The 22156-nt window shown below is 40.4% G+C and overlaps 1 protein-coding gene across 1 annotated transcript in view; it reads right to left on the reverse strand.

Annotated features, from left to right (window-relative positions):
- The window catches only part of Sertad2 (SERTA domain containing 2), a 103618-nt gene extending 84043 nt beyond the window's left edge, over positions 1 to 19575 (reverse strand). The window contains exon 1 of the mRNA XM_020161688.2: positions 18940 to 19575. The gene's annotated coding sequence lies outside the window, so the exon portion shown is untranslated. The remainder of the gene's footprint in view (positions 1 to 18939) is intronic.
- Positions 19576 to 22156: the final 2581 nt, after the last annotated feature.

A 22156-nucleotide genomic window follows, 5' to 3' on the forward strand; every position in this document is an offset into this window, starting at 1 on the left:
ATAGTTAACTTATGATTATACAGCTTTAATTAAAATTCATTTTGAGTTCCTACTGTATGCTAATATGCATTTTTTTAAAAGCAGTCTATTATTTTTTTAAATAATGTATAGGCTTTTAAAATATTTTCTGTCTGGGATAAGCTAAAAATCAACATTAATTTGCATTCCCTAAACATATGCCTCAAAATCAGGTGAGCTGGGAGTCTGGGCTTCAGCAGAGAAGTTAGGGTCTGCATAATTTACGGTGGCAAATCCACACCTCTCTCAACACCTTTTCTTCCTATTCTTAATGTCACCTTGAAAAGCTAACTCAGAGTCACAAACAGAAAACCAAGAGGCACCTACAACCTGAAGTATTCACAACCATACATGCAACTACATAAACCGTCTTCTCCCCCAATCAAATTCTAATTTCTAACAAATGCAACAGTCCTTTCATGATGGTTTTGCCTCCTCCAGTTAACAACACAAGAAATTAGGATCATTCATACCCTCAATTTTATGTAGCTTTCAGAGGTCAAATGAGCAGCAGGATCATCTTATTATGCTGGTGAGTGTAGACTTCTGCTAGATGTTTCAGAGGGCTCTCAGATGCAGGAGCAGGTTATCTCATTGTCTAGGAGTTCCTGAATGCAGCAAGGCTGTATCTGATTTTAATGCACAAATGTCTTGACTAGAAAAAAAGAAACTCATAAATCATCATCCCACACAGTTGAGATGGGAGAGGAAGTAACAGAACAGAGCAATTAACAATTACCATTCTAAGGAAGTTATTTAATAGAGTGAAAAGAAAGACATCAAAAGCCTAGTGGAGTATGCCTATAATCCCAATACTCAGGAAGCTGAGGCAGGAGGATCATGAGGTCCAGGCCAGCCTGGGCTCCATAGTAAGACCTAGTCCAAAAAAAAAAGAGAGAGAGAGAGAGAAACAAAGAAAGAGAGAGGAGAGATAAATGGAGAGAAGGGAAGGAGGGAAGGAAGGAAGGGAAGAAGGAAGGGAGGAAGGGAGGGAAAGAAGAGAAGGAAAGGAAGGAAAGAAAGGAAGAAAGAGAGACAGAAGAATGAGTGCAGGGCTTGGAAGACCTGCATTTCGGTCCCTCTGCCACCACTCACTGACTTTTCAATTCTTGGGTTGGTGCATTTCTAAAGCAGGAATAACCACAGTTCTCTTGGTCATTACATAGGTTTGCTGTTAGGATTACATAAAAATTCAAAGGTAAGTACTATACTTTAAAAACAATTTTAAAGAGTTAGCCAGTATTTCTGACATCGATGAATTTCTCAGCACTGATTTGCTCAGTGTGATGGAAGATGATTACAGCCAAGCCTTCCACAGTTGTGCCAACTGAGAATCTCTGAAGTGGGTCTGCTATCACAGCCGCTGGGGGTGACGTCAGGCTGTTGTTTACAGGAGGAAAAAGGCTGCCAATTTCCACTGAGCGCAGGACCACAGTAGCCAGCCTCCCTCGGCTGCATGAGCAAGAATGAGCTCTTTATGTGTGGCATGTGTGTACATATACCAGGTCACATGAAGGGCACTAAAACAACAAAACCTCTTGGTGTGTGCTCATCACACTCACTTTGAACCTTCCGTTTTCACTAAGGAGACAAGTAAAATTGTTCAAAATGCAAGTTTCACTTTTCTTACTCAGAGAAGGGGACGGGAGAAACTGTCACACACAGAAACTTCATCCTCAGTTTGGTTCTTAAAAAACATTTTGAAAGAGGGACAGTCAATTCTAGCTTTTACAGAATCCTAAAGTTCTGCAGACATTCACTAATGAGAACGGTGGACAACAGATTTCAAAGCATAAAATAATACCTTCAAGTTTTATAGCAACAACTTCATTTCAACAGTGGTTGAAGGTTCTTTTACCTATAAATTCAGCAAGTATTCATATACTTTAACTGAATCCACTTTGGAAAAGATTTTGTTCCATTTATTACTGTAAAGAAAAAAAAATCTCGCTTATTAACATTTACCCATTCATAAAATTTCCTGGCAGAAAGCAACCTGTTAAATCAAATTCAAAAGAGAAAAAAGAAAATAAGGGGTGCATTCATCAGACTCTCACTTCAACTATCCATCCCCTCTGGGATAGCAGTAAGCTGAGGATTAACATGAGCACAGATCAGGTTTATAACTGGCGATGAAACTTTACTTCAGATAAGAAATCTAGTACCCGTCCTAACACTGGAACGCTGAAGACGAGACATGCTTGGTAGAGGAAATGTGCTTTCTTTGGTCCTGTAAGAGTAGCTGAAAAGGAGAGAAACTGGTTCAGTCACAAAGTGAGGCCAAGGAAGAATCCGAGTTCTGATTTTTGGCTCTGGGGCTGGGTATAGCACAGACCTCGTCAAACACTTAGCTGAGACACGCTTTATTCTCAGCATCTGAGAACCGGGATGATAACAGTAAGCATTATTTTCTAATTGTTTTAGAAGACCATAGGAAAAAAAGAAGTTAACAAGTGAAAGTTTTATGCAACATTCCATGACAGGAAGAATTAGCAAACAACAGAACACAGGCTGGGGATCCAGCCTGATATTGGCCAACTCCTCTGAGAGAGGGAGGAGAACGTGCTAAACAAGTAGGAAGTGTTACTCACTCACTTCACAGTGACACACAACAGTAGCATGAAAAATACGGCACCAGCTCAGGGTCCGTTCCAGCAAGTAACACTGGCAAAGTATTCTTTTTTTTTCTGTGCCAGGGATTAAACTCAGGGTCTTGTACCTGTACTTGCAAGGCAGGTACTCAACCACTGAGCCATGCCCCCAGCCCTTCATACTTATTTTAGTTATTTTTCAGATAGTGTTTTACAAGTTTTGCCCTAGCTGGCCTAGACTGCAATCCTATCTGTGCCTCCTGGTGTAGCTGGGATGACAGGCAAATACCACTGTACCAGCTTATTTATTGAGATGGAGTCTCATGAACTTTTTGCCTGGGCTGGCCTCAAATCTCAGTCCTCCAGATCTCTGCTTTACAAATAGCTGGGATTATAGCCATGTACCACCATGCCTGGCTGGCTACATATTCTTTAATACCTCAAGAAACCTGAAGGTCCATCCCTGGGCTCTTCCCTGGATACTGGAAAAGGATGCCAAAAAAACCGTTGCAGAAAAATATTGAAGTAGTTTTAGATTTGAAAATGGCTGTTACCAGCTTCATTGTTTTATGGGGCAAATGACACCTGAATATACAAGTCAATGATGACGTAAAACAAGGATAACAGCATGGCGGCAGGAGCACAGTCTTGCTGTCAGGGATGTTTTATTTTTTATTTTATTTATTTATTTTTGTTGCCTTTTCTGTTCATCAGAAAATAAACTGCCAGGGTCACTACAAAGCAGCAATTACAAGTTCACCCAGAGGAAACAGGACATGGGAAGAGTAGAAACGTGTAAGTGGAATGACCGGTCACGGCTGAACTGCTGCACCCCAGCACCCCACAAGATCACCGGTGCACGCATGCGCTTTAGAAAGGCCGTAGCACTGCTCACGCCACATTTGCTGCTTGAACGACCTCCGCGGGAGCACAAAGGGTTCCGAGAACTCACACAACTAGCGCTCATCGTCCACTACGGTGTTAAATAATTTCAGCTTCAAAGACACCTAATAAAAGCAGCCTCGGTTCCACTCCAGTGACTGACTGAAGTTCACTGACACTGAACTTCTCTTTGCCAGGCCTTCTTCCTCATCATAACTGTCATTTTTTTCTTACCACATGATGATGTACTGAGTATGCACTAATACATGTATTCAGTATTCAAAGGGTAAGTATTGCGAAGTGCATCTTATTTTGTATTCTTAAGTAAGAGGTAGGGCTAAGCTGAGAGGCCAACAACTTGGACTGAAAACAATCCAAAAGCTTTGAAAAGAGTAATTCCCACACCAACAATGCTTATCGCTGAACAAATCACTAACATAAGATGAAGCAGAAGAATCAAAGAAAAGGCCTCTGCTTTATTTTAGGAAATAGGAAATCTACTTAAAAATACTGCCAGGCACAATTGTGTACACTTATAGTCCCAGATACTCTGAAGGCTGGAGTAGAAGGATAACTTGAGTCAAGCCTGTTGTCCAGGCTGGCCCTATCTCAAAAACAAATTCTTATTCATATAAATACTCAATAATAAATATTTCTCCTACATCACCAGAATATGCCAGAGGCCATATGAAAAGATGTAGGAGCCATCAACAAAACACCTCTCCTCATCACCCCAGATTCTCTGCCCATCTCTTCTTTGTTGTGATGTGTATGAACAAAACAGAAAAAAAAAAAAATTGGTCAGATGTCTTTTGTGTGTGTGTGTGTGTGTGTGTGTGTGTGTGTGCGCGCGCGTGCGCGGTCGCAGTGCTGATGGTGCTGGAAGTCACACATGCCAACCATGTACTCCACTACTGAGCTGCTACATCCCAGGCCCTCCAAAGGCCTTTGTGACTCAGTTACAAATTCTAAATTAGCTGAAAAGGGAAATGCTCCAGTTGCCATCATATTATTCTTAGGATATATAAAAACAGTAAAAAATAAAGCCCAAACTCCATACCCTAGTCAATCTGGAGCCAGATCACTCGGTCATGTGTGATGAGCTGCAGTGGAACACAGTCATGCTCAGAAGACACACATGCCCCTGTTCCATGAGGTTTCCATGCTAAGGAAGGAAAGACGGATCCATGGCTTGGTCCACAATAAAACTAATCCATGTCTAGAAACTGCCAAATTACAGACAAATTTTCCAAACATAATATAATTCCAATAACATTCTCAAACTATCCTTTGTTTTTGTCCAGCTACAAAATAATTTAAAGAATTATTCTCAACACTCAAATTCACTAGTAAAGTTTCAGTCACAGGGCACACAGTTGAAGATGTAAGTATATTTTTCTTAGCTGATCAACAGTTTTTCATCAGTCATGCTGCAATTTTCAAAAATGAAAACAATACAAGACCTGGTACAAAAGCAGTTTGTCTTTAGAACCACTGCATACAACTTGAGGTTGCCTGTGAGAGGCTTCAAGACAGAATCCAGAAAGAAGCAAAGACAAGACCTACCATGAGTGTAAGTCTTCTGTAATATGAAGCAGACCACATACTCTAGGCTCCTCCTTGTTCTAACCTACTGTTATTTAGACCTGTGTCCCATTCTGTCAGATACACTAAGAAGCAGATGCAAAAAGCACAATGAGAATGCTTCTTCAAAGGGAGTAAAGAAAGAAGGCTAGTAAGTCAACTGCTTAGACTTCACTGGTTTGTACCTGCCAGGTTGGTGTCTGAAGACAGGGGTAGGCCTGATCTAAGCATTAATGCAGCAATCACATAGTCAACTATGTGCTGTGAGCAAATGTTTCCTACATATGCTTTTCACATCATGGCAAAGCCAGCCTCATTCTAGTTAGGAAATTAAATTTAAATTTTAGCTTGTTGAGCTTTTGGATCTTGATCTTTGCTTTTTTGCTTTTTTTTTTTTCATTTCTTTTTTTAACACCGGTGAGTGGAAATAAAAATAAAATCTGGTTATTAGATGGGAAACAACAGCCATTTCACTTTTCATTTCAGCTTCTCAGCCATTGGTAGAAGACCATGGCTAAACAGTGGAAGCATGTGTTATACAGAAAAGACAATCTTGTTCCTAAAACTTTTCTGCAAGGCACTAAAATTAAAAATTTGCCCAAAATGAAATAGGAAAAATCCTATTTCACTCTTCTTAAAGGCAACTAATAGCACTTCAAGGATGTGCAATATAAACCTCAAACTTTTTTCCTCCAAAGTCTAGGGCTTTTTCATGCATGGGTGCGCTATGCTCAGCCAACACAGGTTCTTGTTTTCTACAGCGTTAAAAGAACCAATGATAGAAAACTCCAGCAAGATAAAAGCAAGAAAAGTTTATTTGCCAAAAAAGCAAAAGTGAAAGGCTGCCTTTAGAGAAGTGCCTTGAGCAGCAGGGTCCAGAAACCGGATGCCCCTGAAGGGTGTGGGGAGACTCTTTTTAATTCTCCTTGTGGTAGTTTTTTATCTACCCAGGACAGCTGTTTCTGGGCTGGGCCTCACCACTTTCAGTCCTTATCAGAAGCAGCTCTCCAAGGTTCCCAGTCCACAATGTCCCTTCCTGCTTCTTCAATAAAATTATATAATTTAGTTCAGAGTTTTACATTCCTTGTGATACTTTATAACATATGCAGAACCTTCTTTTGAGATATCTAAGAAATAACAATACACACTTAAGAACATCCCTCTGACTGAAATAATTCATACCAGTAGAAGCTTTGAATTGTGGGTGGGACCATTCAAAATCTGAGCATTTTCAGTATTCACAGAACTTAATAGATCAACAGGTACCTTGTCAACACTAAATCTAAAAATTAAGACAGTGAAAAACCCTATAAGTGAGGGGGAATAGCCAGGACTCAGCATCTTCCAAGACACACTTCACCCTTCTTCTGTTCCTTTGCCATAGAGGGTACAGGAACTGAACATTCTCCTTAGAGGAGTCAAGAAGGATGGAGAGCTCTCTTTCAAAAACAATCTGGTTGTTTTGGAAGAAAAATTTACAAAGCTGAACACCTTCCCATGTAATTGGGTTGTAACAATTTTGTGGGACATGACAGGTGTTCCAGGGGTGCTTTAGAAATGCCATAGGGAAAAAAACTCACAATCTTTCTTTACCTATTTTGAAAAGGGCATGCCTGAACAAAGCCCCTTCAGTGTTGACACGCATTAGCACACATGTTTTTTGGAATATGACTCTCCTGTGGTTGAGTGTAAGAGGGTTCAAGACCAAACAATTAAAAAAAAATCTGTGGAAAATTAGACATAATTCTTTTTAGGGAGGAAGTTCTGGAGAAACCAGTGTAGCTCAACCACCACAGTAACCCTGGACTTTCCCAAAATATCAAAGACCTGGTCTATCCCGACAGACAAGTTACTCCATTTCAAAAAGCATTCTATTTTGCTGACTTTTTCATGGGTCACGGTGCTTTTCCTTTACTAAAGGGGGAAAATATATTTCAACTCTATTTTTTTATGGCTAGCAAAATTGAAGAGATTTCTGTTAAGATTTGATCTGGATCTTGACAAATATTGTTGACAGTTTCCCTTCCTTGACTTTAGAATAATATAGAGACACTGAGATACAGAATTAAAAATAAGATGAGCCAAGATAGGTTAAAGGAAGGTATGAGACTAAGCCACGAAGTTCACATATAATGCTATGCCCTATATTATGGAATAGGAAGGGGACTGGCAGGAGTAGGGAAGGAAGATAAGTGTAAGTACTGGGGAAGGGGACATGGAATACGAAGTCCCTTATATACATGTATAAAAATGCCATGATCAAATACACCATTTGTACAATTAATATACACTAACAGCTAGGCACTGTGGACTGCACTTGTGATCCCAGCTACTTAGAATAAGATCAGGAGCATAGCAGTTCAAGGCCAACCCAGGCAAAAAGTTAGAGAGGCCCCATCTCAATTAATAAGCTATGTGCCTGTGGTCCAGCTACACAGAAGGCATAAACAGGAGGGTATCAGTTCAGCCTCGCCTTGGGCAAAAATCACGAGACCCTATATTAAAACTAAAGCAAAAAGGACTGGATGTATGGATTAACTTAGAGTACCTGCTTAACAAGTGCAAAGCCCTGAGTTCAAACTCTTATACTACTCAAACAAAGCGTGTATATATGTGCATGTGTGCGTGTATAAATGTACACACACACTAATATATGTTGTTTTTAATGTTGTGCCCTAGATACTAAAAGAAAAAGACAGGTAGACTTCTAAGGGACAGACACTTAATAAACGCTTACAGTATAGTGTGGCAGTGTTGAAGGAGAGAATTTTCTAGAAAATGGAAAAAGATTAGGAATCAACATTAATTACACATCAGCTTTGTGTTTGTTGATTACCTATTTTACATCAGTAATAATCATAGAGATACTTCTGTTCCCATTGTACAGCAAAGAAAATAGAAGCTGAGAAAGGAACAATAAGCAGGTAATGTCCATTTCTCCCTTCCACTCTCAAAGAGAACCTAATCCCCAGCTCTAGGGAGATACAGGTTAGTCTATGCCAGTCAGGACAGAATGCTCCTCTGAAGATGGTTACTGGTCCAGATGTGGGTAGAGATGCCCAGACAGAAGGCCCAGACAGAAAGGCCTGCCCACAGCTGTGTAGAGGTTTCTAACTTTTCAGAATACTGTACTGTATGGAACTGACCAGCTGGCAGGAGTCCAAGCAGAAGTTGGAGCCAACAAGGAATTGGGACTGGCTTTGTTGAGGCTGGCAGAAAGAGCTAAGAACTGAGCTACAGAACTGACCAGTCCCAGAGCCTTCCTTAACTCTGAATTTGTTGTACGACAATAAATTTCTGAAGATTTCAGTGAGTTTGAGGGCAGCTTCTGAAAGCATCCTAACTGATACAAGAATTTAATTTTCCCAAGGGCACCTGTGGCAAGTGACAAAACAAGGATTTGAATTAAAACCATCTGGATGAAACTGGGCTTTTCCACTAAATCATCCTATGGCATATACTTTGATCAATGCTTCTCCTCATGATATAATAATGGTAGAATGAGAAAGGCTCTTACTTTACCATCCATAAGAAAAACCATTGACCTCATAAAAATACTTGAAGTAGTAGACTTACTTGCAACACAGAAAAGAAATAAGTATCTTTAGCAAAAATTCCCAGAGTTTCATATTCTGCAGAACTTTTCATTTGTAGACATTTAATTTTTAGTAGAATATGGATTCTTATGTCTTAATAAGTGGAAGTAAACTTTTGAGGAGCATTCTAAGTTATTATTAACTTTCTGAGATGTGCTAATGGGATTGTGGTTATGTAGGAGAACATCCTTATTCTCAAGAGATACACACAGAAGTACTTAATGATAGTCGGGAAGTCTGAAACTTAATTTCACTCGGTACAGAAAACACACACACACACACACACACATACAGAGAGAGAAAGATAAAGCAAATATGGCAAAAGGTAAACAATTAACTGAAACTAAGTAGAGGGAATATTTCAGGTTTTTTCTGTGTCTTAAAAGTTTGGCTGCGGGGACTATGGCACGGGAGACAGCGCTCTATAGTGTGTGGCTATACATGAGAATTACCCAGGGACTTTCACAAGTACCTGAAGCCAGGGTCTCGCTCCTATAATTCTAGTGTCCTGCTGGGATGGTAGAAAGAGCCTGAGCTTTAAGTCACAGCTCATACACTCCAGTAGTCCTAACCCCAGAAACACAATCAGATCATTTTTCCAAATTATTTTTCTGCCATGAAAAACTGCCAATGCTGTAAACTTAATACAGGCATTAATTTCAACAATAAAGAAATGTGCCTAAAACATACACTGGGGTAACTTAAGGAATATTTAATTAACATTAATCCCACACCTAACAACCTTACATTAAGCCTTTTGTGCCGTGCCAAAGACCACGCAACAGGCAGGTGACGCAGCTCAGTGTGGAGTGCTAGCCTACCACTCCAGAGGGCCTTGGTTCTGTCCCCAGGACCACAGACAGACAGACAGAACAAAATGGTTTTGGTTCTTCCCTAAACCTATAAAGTCTATGGTCCATCATGCCAGTACTTGGTTTATAAAAATGCAAAAATTGAAAGAGGAACAACAACGTTTGAGAAACATTAAGCTGGTCGACCACTTTTTTAAAAAAACGGAAAAGCCTTGCTAAAATCATGCTCTTTGCTCCATGTCAAAAAGACTACACAATTCCAATTCTCCAAATTCAAATTCATGCTAATTACTTAAAGATACTCCAGTGAGTCCTACATATGGAAAAAGTTCTCTGAGGCCCAATATGTAAATTTACGACCCTGCACAGGCTTTCTCAGTTCTTTCTTTCTTACTTAAAATGTATATATGTGTGTGTGTGTGTGTGTGTATATATATATATATATATATATACGTATATATATATATACATATATACATATGCATAGATATATAAAAGATAAATTATAAACTTTAAGTACATACACTTAAAATGTACAATTTGTAAGTTTTTAACTTTTTCTTTTCTTTTTTTTTTTTGAGACAGGGTCTCTGCTATTTTGCCTGGCTGGCCTGAAACTCCCTATCCTCCTGCCTGAGCCTCCAAGTAGCTGGCACTACAAGCATGCACCACCACTCCTGGCTTAACTTGGTAAGTTGTGACAGATGTATACATATTAGAAATCATCATCAACAAGATAATTCACACAGCTATCCCAAGTGGCCTTTTGAATCAGTAGACTGAGTGATGGCTCTAGCAGAGATGAGAAACTCTTCAGAAAAGGAACTCCATAAATTATTTTTTTAAAAAAAGTCTCTATGGAAGTGTCTAAACACTTTCATTAACAGACAAAATAAACTGTGATGCTTTGGATTTCTCCACCCTCCACCTCCACCCCTGAATTTCAATCTAAGGCACAAGCATACATTGTATTATCCTATCTTAGATGTAGGTCCAAATAAATAAATATATGTACTTTAAAAAGAGAGAGCATTAGCACTTTCAAATTAACCAGAAAAATGAAAACAAAAACCATAGTCATACATCATTATAATTGAGAATTTAAACACACACACACACACACACACACACACACACATCAGGAATTTCAGCTAATTCCAAAGCAAAATAATTTAGAAAGATTATACCTACATATTACAGCAACATATACAGAAGTACTATATTTGTCACATTAGGCCCAGGTATACCTATCTTGCAGGCAGGGCTGCTTCAGGCAAAACTGAGGAAAGAAATGTCTTTGGAAACTGTCAAAAGCCTCTTTCCTCCCCTTACAGTGTTTCTTCCATTTTTCAGGGAACTCCCTTTGTCCACAATGCCTTCACTGATGTACTAGGCTTCCCAGAAGTGGAATTCTTTTTATTCTCAGTAACCTAAAATATATCTTTGCTGTGTCCATCTAGCCCATTCTCGGGGGCAGTTTCTGTTTCCCCAGGGAATACTGAATATCAAACATGGCCAGGATGTCTGCTTCTTGTTCTCTTTTTCTCTCCTTCCTGGCTGAGCCACTTCAGTAGCTACAGGAGAGACTATTTTATACTTGGCTGGCCAAGGCACAAAAAAGGCCTTCTAATCAGTTTGCTTAGACTTAAAGGAAGGATGGATTCTCAAGAAGGCCATTCACAACTTCTAGAAGGCAGGTCCCCCTGACCTAGGACTTGGCTTACTGTGGTGATTGACACTGGATTTTCCCTTGTGATCAATCGCATATTGCCAAATACAAGAGATCTAATTTCCACGTAGGAGTCTTTTGTATCCAACTGGACTTGAGCACCATCATGGGCAAATGCCAGGTCCTATTATTAGTCTCTACACTCCCAAGCTCTTGAAGCATGTATTAAGTACTTATAAATAAAAATAAAATAATTAATGAAAATTGTTACATTATATGTTATACGGTATCAATGCCACTTGCACTTTATAAAAACGTAGGTATATTCACTTGTGGAAATGAACACTAAAAACTTTATTTATATAGGAAATTATACAACTACAATCACTGAAACAAAAAAAATGAGTTCTTAATCATATTAGACAAAGCAAACCTAAGATTTTCTTAATTGTGCAATATAGCTGGATGACTACATTTGCATTGTGCAACTTTCAATGTTGCTATTTTTTTTCAGTCTCTGTCACAAAGAAAACAAAGCAACAGGAGAAAACAACTTAAAAAGTAAAATGAAAACCTAGGAGAAATTTCAGACCATGTCCACTTTAAAGTTTCTCAGGACTAATAAGGAAGATTCATGATTCTGGTGGAAACGACTGATAACATTATTGTTTTTTAATATTTCAACTCAAATTCATAGATAAATTGTCCACCTGAGTGGAATTTTCTTTTGGAACTTAAGATTCCCTTTTCACAAAGTCAAAGGGTATAAAATCCATACAAAGAATCTTTATTTTTTTCAGGTCATTATTGTATGATGTTTAATTATGACTACTCCAAATTCTAGATAACAAGCTGTATACATGCCAAAATAGTTTAATTTCCACAAGTATAGGGTATTTTTTTTCTTTTCTTCACTGTTGTAATCATACTTGCCTCTAAAGACTTGCTGGCACATGGTGAGTGCTGCACAAAAATCCATTTAATGAGCTGAATAAGTCAATGACTGGAAGCCAAAATGGGTACAGGTGTGCAAAAAAAGAACTTTTTCCTTAAGTCATAGACTTTATAAAGTATGCTTTCTAGAAAAATATCATTTACTTAACTCCAAAATGCAGTTTATCTAATTTTATAATTTAATTGTTCAAATAAAAAGTAACAATGGGCTGTTTATTTTCTAAATCAAAGGAGGGTTTATTTTATTTAATAGTATCTAAAGCCTGAGTAAGGGCAAGTGTTTTAAGAAACTATTAAACATTCTCTCCAGTTCAATGGATTTGGGTCCTTCCAAAAACTTTTTACTCTCGAGATTTCTGAGCAAATCTTGTTTAAAAGCACATATTTGGAGCTGGGAGTATAGCTCAATGGATGAGATCTGTCTAGTATGCATGAGGCCCTGGGTTCAATTCCCAGCATCACAAAGAAACTAGTAAAAAAATAATAATAATAATGATTTTCCTACTCCAATTTTCTGAGTAAAAAGAATCCTTTACATGGAAACAAAAGTAAACGCAAAAGGATACATTTTATTTGAGTTGAAGCCATGGCAGACAATAACGCTGATGGTTACTTCACCAGGGACCATTAATCATGCAACAATGGTGAGTCTTGGCAAACTTCACAGTGGACATGATCTGATGTGCTGTCTGGCTTTAAAGACTTCAAAACAAAACAACGGGGCTACTCCTCCAACTAAGGTGATGTGCTCAGGCAAGCCATCCCCAACGTGGTCAGGTGGCAATGGTTATCACAGAAACCTTCTCCAAAGCTCACCAGGGTTTGGAGAAGCAAAGTTTGGGATGGAGCAAAACAAAGTTTGGATGTCTGAGACATTTCAAGGTAACATAGACAGAAAAAGTCTGTGGATTCCCCCCCAAAAAAGTGGATTAACAGAAAATCAGTAACTAACAAACATGTTACACCTTTTCTTTAGCCTCACATAAGCTAAAACTTGGTTTTAGTTTTATTATTAAAGTGGTTCCTTGAATCTTGTACAGATAAGATGATCAGAGCTCAACTTTCAAGATAAGGCAAAGAAAAATCATCTATTTAGAAGGCCTTTCCGTTCCTGTAATAAAGCAGACTGAAATAAAGGAAAATCACTACTCCATACTTCACACAGAAGCAAATGCACAAAGAACCAAACAGGGGGGAAAAAATGCTATGATCAAGTGATTGCTGAGAAGAGGATACAGCAATAAAAACAATGCCACACAAGAAGGAAAAACAAACTAATATGGAAATATTAAGAAAACTGAAAGCAACTTTAGAACAAAAGAAGGCTGTGAAAACAAAAAAAATTAAATGAAAGATTGCATTTGTCATTTTATTTAATATGCTATAAGTAAACATTCAATGCTGAAGAGTTACACATACCACCACACAAAACATCAACACAGACTTTAAATCCAAAAGTGGAGAAGAAAGCTGATTGCTCTGTGTCAGTTGGTTGGCTGTTAAACAGTAAGGACAAAAGAGCAATATATTTTTAAAATTTGCCCCTAGGGGCTAGGGGCTCTGCCACTAAGCATGCATAGTCTTGGGTTCAATCCCCAATACCCTTCAAAAAAAAGAAAAAAAAAGGTGCTTTCTATTTAGAAACCTCATGTTTGAGGATCACTATTCACTATCCTTAATATTTGTTAAAATAAATAATATGCCTCCTTTGTTTTAATAGGTCCTACTCTGAGTATATGAGAATTTCATTTCCATTTTAAAAAGTGAGTGACTTGAGGCATGCTCAAGTTCAAATGCCAGTACCACAAAAAAAAAAAAAGAATAAATAAACAAAATATACTTCTAATGGCATCTGATTAAGCCAGCACATTTTCTCCTAAAATGCAAGTACAAGTTTGACAAACTTTAACTCAATGAAATATATTATCTCCCAAATATCTAAAGTTTGTTCTTAAAATATCAACATCTGCTATAAACCAGGATGCACCAAAACTCAGTGCTAAAATTTAAAACCCCAATTAAACTAAAGCTCCTTGATTCTTTAAAAGGTACCTTAGAGGGCTGAGGTGTAGTTAGGTGGTAGAGCCCTTTCCTAGCATGATGAGTAAGAAGTCTCTTCAAATCTAAAATCAAAAGGAAAAATGCCCTTGATATTTTTTTAAAAAAAGAAAGATCCTAATTTTGACATAATGATGAACAAATACCTTCTTTTAAATACTAATGTTAACTTTGTGTTTACCTGAATTTTGTCTTTCTCACATGGCTTTTTAAAGGCCCTCACATTTTACACCTATGACTTCCCCTGTGAGTGAAGGTGGGGTAACTGCCTGAACAGAGTAGTGGAGGTTAAGTGTAGTGTCCAAGGTCACATGTCAACCAGGGTATCACTGAATGTAGAACTCCATGGGCCTTCATCCTATGTTGCATGTCATTAGATAATGCTTCCATTACTTTTCTCTCCTTTTTATCACTGACATAGAGTATATAGCTATCCATTTTCCAAATGTTGGAAGATAAGCATAAAATCACAAGCCCAAAAGGTTATTTCTACTTCTGCTTTCTTTTCTTTCCAAGTAATTCTTCACAATAAGTGCTGTATTTTTTTAAGTTGGAAACTTTAGCCAGGTATAGTGGCATGTGCCTGTATTCCTAACTACTTGGGAGGCTAATGCAGAAGAATTAATTCAGCCCAAGACCTCAGGGTCAGCCTTGGCAACATAGAGACTCTGTCTCTAAAAAGAAAAGGTTGGAAACATTGTATATACCCAAATATTTTCACACACATACAAAAAAGGTGAAACACTGCATATACCCAAATATTTTCACAAAAAAAGGCGAAATGAACAGATTTTTTTTTTTTTTGGCACTACTGGAGTTTGAACTCAGGGCCTCACACTTACTAGGCAGGTGCTCTTATCGCTTGTCACTCTGCCAGAAAAAAGGGTTAAAAGAAATATAGAGATACAAGCTATGAAAACAATATCATGCTAATATTGTCAAATGAAAAATAAGAGACCTTCCACTTTGCGGACCAGACACTAAAGCGTTGTTTCCAAGTACCCATAAATGCTTTTTTTTTTTTAAAGCTTAACTTTAGGTTAACCGCTTTAAAAGTATACAAATAGCTTGGCATGGTAGTTCATGCCTATAATTCCAACACACAGAAGAATCACAAGCTCCAGGCCAGCCCAGGTTACTTAGCAAGACCCTGTCTCAAAAACCAAAAATCAAACAAAACAAAAAGCACAGAAACAAAACAAGTTTTCTAAAAGTTGGTTAGCCCATGAAAATGCAATGTATTCAACTAAACTGGATAACATGATTTGGTTAAACAAAGGATTCTGTACACAAAATCATCCACGTTATGACAGACAGGTATCTGAAAAGTTTTAATGATGCTATGGAACATGGTAACACTTCTGAGTGGTAAGTATTCAGATTCGTTACTGAAGAGCCTTCTTTTATTAAAGATAATTCTTGCATTTTATAACTTCAGAGGGCACAGTAATTAAATTGAATTTTACTGACAAGTAAAATAGAATGATTGTATAAATGAAGCTGGTAGTGGGCCCCATCAATGTTGCTTGTTTAAAAATATACACTTCCCAGTTGTGCAATGCCCATTAGGCATGTGGAGGAATTTAAATTTTAAGTGTTTTATTTGCTAATTATACATATCTTCTTTATGATTCCTATTATGCTATTTATTATTAACCCTGCTCAAGTGAAAGAATTTTATTCTTAGATGAAAAGAGAAATAAAGCTTTGGTTCTTAAGGAAATTAAACCATTTTACTTTATACTGTTAAGATGATAAATTCTCTTTTTTATTCTGAAGCAGAGAATAACATAGTATCATGATTTCAGACATTCAAAATCTAACTTGTACAGTTCACATTAACTAATAATAACATTCAACTTAATGATAAAGTTTAGGAGTCAGAAAGTCTTATGATTAAAAAATGGACATGGGAGGTAACAAAGGAAGGTATGAGACATGCTTTTCAGACTATTTTCAATTCACTCTTCAAAGTGAAAAAGTGTTTTTTAATAAAAGGTAAATTACATTGTAAATCTCATTTATTCTCTATTTATAAATAACTGAAAAAGTAAAAATTCAATTCAACAATACAAATAACAGTATTCTCCACAGTATCACTTATAATGTTTATTCAAGTACTCATAAACAACTTAAGAATAACATTGTTTAATTAATTCCACAAGCATTAATTATGCTTCTTTATACTCCACACACTTTGCTAGGGCACCAGACAGTAGCTGACTGAAACACTATTGCTACCCTCAAACAGCCTTCTGTTTAGAAGGGGAGAAAAATCACACACAACAGCAGGCTTGTGATATGTTTAATATGGAGGTACGTAGTTCTAATATGCAAGTTGAAATGAAAGAGTGATCAACTCAACTCACCAAATAACCAAATTTCTTCTCTTTTTTTTTTTTTTTTTTAGAGACAGTTTCTCACTATGTAGCCCAGGCTGGCCTCAAACACTTGATCAACCTCTGAGTGTGCCTCCCATCTGGTCCAAGAGCTAAATTTCTTAAAGTTTCATGTAAACTCTACTTCAAATATCAGGCATATTGATAAAGTTTCTGCTTGTTTTATTAACAGCAATGATCATCTTCCTAAAAAACAGTCACCCATATTTCAAGGCATGCAATTAACATAACATCACTGAACTTGGAAAGAGGTACCAAACACTACACAAAATCTTTACATGTATTAACTCATTCTGTCCTCACTATAACCCTATTATTATCATTTTACAGATGAAAAATCTAACGTTAACTTGACCAAGATCAAAGATGGCAAGAGGAGATGCTGAGACTTAAACATAAAGAATCTGATTCCAGAGGTCTCCCCCCCTTGTTTTTTACTTATTTATTGGTTTTGCTTTTTTTTTTTTTTCAGTACTGGGGCTTGAACTCAGGCCTACACCTTGAGCCACTCCACCAGCCCTTTTTTGTGAAGGGTTTTTTCAAGATAGGGTCTCGCGGAACTACTTCCCCAGGCGGGCTTCGAACCTCAATCCTCCCGATCTCTGCCTCCTGAGTAGCTAGGATTACAGCCATGAGCCACCAGCGCCAGGCTTGTTTTTGCTTTTGAGACAAGGACTGGCTATGCTGCCCAGTTGGTCTGGCAGGCAATCCTCTGTCTCAGCCTCCCAACTAGCTGGGCTACAGGGGCCCAGTACCTGCCTGCCCCCAGAGGCTCCACTCTAACCTATTACACTAGACACCCCCTAAAATGGTGATGGTGTCCCTCCAGCCAACATTGAGTGCTGGGACAAGCACTCTAACCCTTGCAACAACCCTTTCAAGAGGAGTCTTCCCTCCCATTGACCACAGTACAAGCCAGGTTAGAAACTTGCCCAAGGTCACAGAGCCAGGGAGAGATGAGGACAAGATTAAATTCAGGCAGGATGCCTCTCCTGTGCTATGAAGCCTTTCAGATTCAGTCTCACCCTCATGAAAAAGGTCACATGGTGATAGTTATCAAACAATTCAAAAAGACTTTGTATGAGTCTTCCTGAAATACACCAAAAAGATTTGGGGGCTTGTGACAAGCACGCCCTAAGATAGCACTTACATGTAAGTCAACTTCTCAACTTTACCACTTTAGACTGATCATAAACACATTTCTGCTCTTTAAAAAGAAATCTTTCTGTAGCAACTTGGCAGATTTCAGTACAGGAACAGTCTATTCTTTAAAATTAAATTTAGTAACAACTTATTCTGGTTAGTCTGAAAGAGAAGGAGAGAATGAAGTACTAAGAGGCCTTTCCTGTACTTGAATATTTCAAAACATGTTTGGCTTGGCCTAATTTGACTCTTGTGGACAACTAGCCCAAAACTTGATTCCAAAAGAGTAATGCCAATTTAAAACAGCTGAATTCTAAACAGCAGCCTCAGTAACCACTTCTAATTCTTTTATCTCAAACTAAATATTCAAGACGTGTAAAGACAGATTCTCATTAAACACATATGGGCAAGTATTTGTGCTTTTGAGCTACTGACAACCAAGAAGTCAACTTAAACATGTACAAAATTCTGTAAAATGACACTGTGTAAAGGGTAACCAAGAACACAGATATGAGTAGCAAAACATAATCCATATTTCTCTAGATCCTTAACACATGCCCCTGTGTCCAGTGAGAGAAATACAAAATTCGATGTTGTAACGCCTATCTAGAACAGAAATAAGCTAAAGATGAAGTGTCAAACTGAATTTCCATTTTACCTTGCTTTTCCCCACAGGTTCAAAGACTTCATAACCTTTAATACTAAATTAAATTTTTTTCAAAAGGGAACCTATCAAATTATTTTAAAATAAAAGCACTAAATGACGCCACTAGGCAAACAGTCTTCTCTTCTTCTATCACCATGCATTCAAATTAAAAATACCTTTCACTTTGCCTTTATTGAATAAAAGTTAACTTTGATTTAGAGGAAAATGTCCCCATTAGCCATTTTCCACTTTGCGGGTCACAGAGTCTATCAGATCACATCGCTGACTATTACCACTCACTGGGCATCCAAAAGACAGAAAGCATGCCATCACCAATTATTTTATAAGCGTTATAATGCCCCATGGTAGAAGTCTGGCAATATCTAGAAATACAGCAAGGCTAGTGAATAAGGAGTCGAGGGGCGGGGGAAGAGGGAGCGAGGGAGGGAGTCGCCTCCTCAAATCCACGCCGGACCAGGAACCTCCACCCCACAACCCGGTGTCTGCCCTCCCCAAAAGTGGACCGGCTACCACATTTTTTCAGGCCCCCCCCTTTTTTTTTTTTAAAACCCCAACACGATACTCACCCTTCTGCGAAGAAGTAGGCTCCCGGTCCAGCTCCGAGGCGGGTCGGGGTGGCAGCGAGGGAGGGGACGTCTGGGCTGTGGGAGGGGGGTGTCGGTGCGTCACTCAGGACAGGACGGTGAGTTCCACGGGAGGGAGCAGCAGGGGAAATCGAGTCACGGCCGAGGAAGAGGGAGAAGAAACGGAGGGGGTGGGGTGCTGGAGCGCCCCCCTCCCTAAAATAAGCCCACCCCTGGTCCTTTATGACCCCTACCCCGCGGAGGGAAAAGAAAACCGGGGGAAAGAAATAACAGACTGTCAAATAAATCTCTTAAAACGGCGAGGAGCGAGGAACGGACTTTAATTTAAAGGGGCGAAACTGAGCGAGGGCGGGAGGGGAGACAGACAGAAGTGGCTCTGGGTCTATCCCATGCCTTTCCAGTCCCCAAGCAAAGGAGGAGGCTGGCTGAGGGGAAGTTGCAGCGGCTCCCGAAGAGGAGGAGGAGGAGGAGGAGGAGGAGGATGTTACACCGTAACAAGTACAGACAGACAGCCATGGATCAGAGGGGCGCTGCGAGCAGGGGCGGCCGCGGCGGGGCGAGCGGCAGCGGGCGGCAGCACCGCCTGCTCGGCTCGCTCAAGACATTTAATTGGATTGATGGGTTGTGCAGTGACTCACAGACTTTACAGAGTCGTACAGCAGTCCCCGCCCAGCTGGACAGGGGAGATGCGGCGGGGACGGGCGGGGCAAAGGGGACCGAGGGAGAGCTGGGAGGGGAGGAGGCGACCGGGAGGGCCAGGCGTTGGAGGGGGCGGAGAACAGAGAAGAGCTGCCCAATAGTGACGCCCGCCGCCGAGATGGGCGTGGGCATGCGCCAATGGCGGCGTGGCTCCATAGGCGGCTGGCTTCGCCCCTGGCCCAATGAGTCTTCTAAGGACACTGCCGCGAACCGGGCGGGGGAAGTGGAGTGGCGGGGGGTGGGGAGAGGTGGGTGGACGTTGAAGTTGGGGGGAGGGGGACGGGTGTAGAAGGAAAGACCAGCCGCCGGAGACCGGCGGAGTCACTCTGCCTTTCTCGCTCCCCTATCCGCTCCTTCTACCAATCGGAGCGCCGCTTGGGGTGATGGACGCAAGCGCGAGACCAATGAGGAAGAGAAAGCTGCCGTAGCTAGCCAACGGGAAGAAGCGGGTGGGCCCACATGCTCCCTCTCTCCCTCCCTCCCTCCTTCCCTGCCTCCCCCTCCTCTGCACGGTCCTCCCGCCCGCCCAGCTCGGGTCAGTCACGCAAATAACAGTGTGAGGGCTGGGGCCGCGCGGGGGGGCGGGGGCCGCGCTGCTGGCTGAGTGACAGCGATGGGGACTGGCTGTGTTGCCGACTCCGCGCCAGCAGGAGGAGGCGGCGGCGGAGGATGGCTCCTCACTAAGCTTGCAAGCTGCTGCTCAGCCTCTGCCTGGCGCTGCAGCGGAGCCCCTGTGGCCAAATCCCATTCTTGGTGGGGGTTGGGGGCAAGACCAGATTTGCAGTGAACAGACCAAAACTTGGCCTCACGTCTATGCAGTGCCCACTCCTGTGTGATGTCCGGTTGGGGCTGTGATGTTGGGACTTGAGGCGCCTGGGAGCCAGAGAGCCGAGGCTTGGCAATGGCCTTTGCCCCCTCGCGTGCCCGTTTTCTGGGGAAGTCAGACTAGGGTGTGGACAGGTTGAAACGGCTCCTGCATACGTACGGTTTCCTTACTGGCCCTTCTAAACCTGGCATGAGCGAAGCTGTATGGGCTTTGCTTTTTCAGTGCATGCATGTACCTTAGCTTCCTGCAAACATCCCACCTCTCGCTTTACTACTTCTTCACCTTGAACCCTGACAGCCGCTGAGCTCAGGCGCACCCACTAGAAGAGCTGCTCCCTGCTGATTCCCAGGAGCTATGGCTTTTCTCAGTGTGTTGGCTACTGTCCAGTAATCATTTCAGAGACCTTAACCCTTTGCATGCGCTTCCACTTGGAAGTAACTGCCACCGCTAATAAGCCCGAATACAGATGTCCAAAAAGCACACAAACACACTGGCAGACCCGCCTCCTTCCCTACGAGGAGCATTCTTGAAGCTTAAAGCAATTGCCTCCTGTCAAGAAACCAAGGAACGGCTAACCGGACATTGCATTCCTGTTCAAATCTACTTAGAATTCCCTACATCCATTTTCCACGTAGGACTCAGCTAGAGAGGCAGAGGATTTATTTAGGGTCTTGAAATGAGCAAGGTAATTTTTTTTTTTCAGAAAACTGAAACCTAGAGTGGTCTGGAACTCAGAAAAGATACTGAGTGAAGACAAAGATTTACTTTAGCCCCCATTGGGGCTTTCTTGATTATTGTCACTTTAGGATACAAAACCTTCCCCTGAGCTTAGTTGTCACACAGCTTGACACCTTTTACCTCTTCCCCTTATAATGTTAGTCCTACTCCATGTTTTCTTTCTTGAGTCCCAAGTCCACTAAGGAAAATGAACTGTGCCACAAACTTCTTGTAGCACACACTTGTCTGTGGGTCTCCTCTCAAGGTGTCAAAACTCCTTTGGAGTTCAGCAGGGCAAAGAAGTCAGGTCCTCCCCCACAAGACATGGTGATCCACAGCAGATTGACAGAGTTCCTTCAGCCAGATTACCCTATGATGGGCTAGACAAACTAGATTCCTCAAGTGGGGAAAATTTCTCCGTTAATGTTTTGGGTTACTGTACACATTTAAGAATGTGCTAATGATCCATTTTAGGAAGTCCTTTTCTTTCTTCTTCTGCTGTGAGTTCCTTTTATGGGAAGGTGAATGTAATAGGTTAGAGTATTGTTTTATATGCTATGGCAAGTACTAAAAACAGAAGATTTTTGAGTGTAGACATACACTGACATCTTTCAAAGGCTCTCCAAATACCCAGGATTAGCATCTTGTGGCAGAAATTGCCCCTTTGTCAATTGTTTTTGGCATGCTTCCAGTCCCCACACTGGGTCACTTTCTAATTCTAGTATGTCTTAAAGCGTTGTGTAAAATTCCCGGGTCTGCTCTCAGGTCTACTGAGTCATCATCTCTTTAGGTTATACCTGGACATTAACTTTTTAAGCAAATATCCCAAGTGACTTGAATATTAAAATTTTAAATATCCAAATACTAAAATAAAAATTTGGTTTGAGAACCCCTGGTTATTCCTTCCTTTCTTCCTCTCCTTTTCCTTATTCTCAAGCACCTATTTCCTCTCTCCCA

This window comes from Castor canadensis, chromosome 12 (assembly GCF_047511655.1).
Source record: "Castor canadensis chromosome 12, mCasCan1.hap1v2, whole genome shotgun sequence".
Lineage (NCBI taxonomy): Eukaryota > Metazoa > Chordata > Mammalia > Rodentia > Castoridae > Castor > Castor canadensis.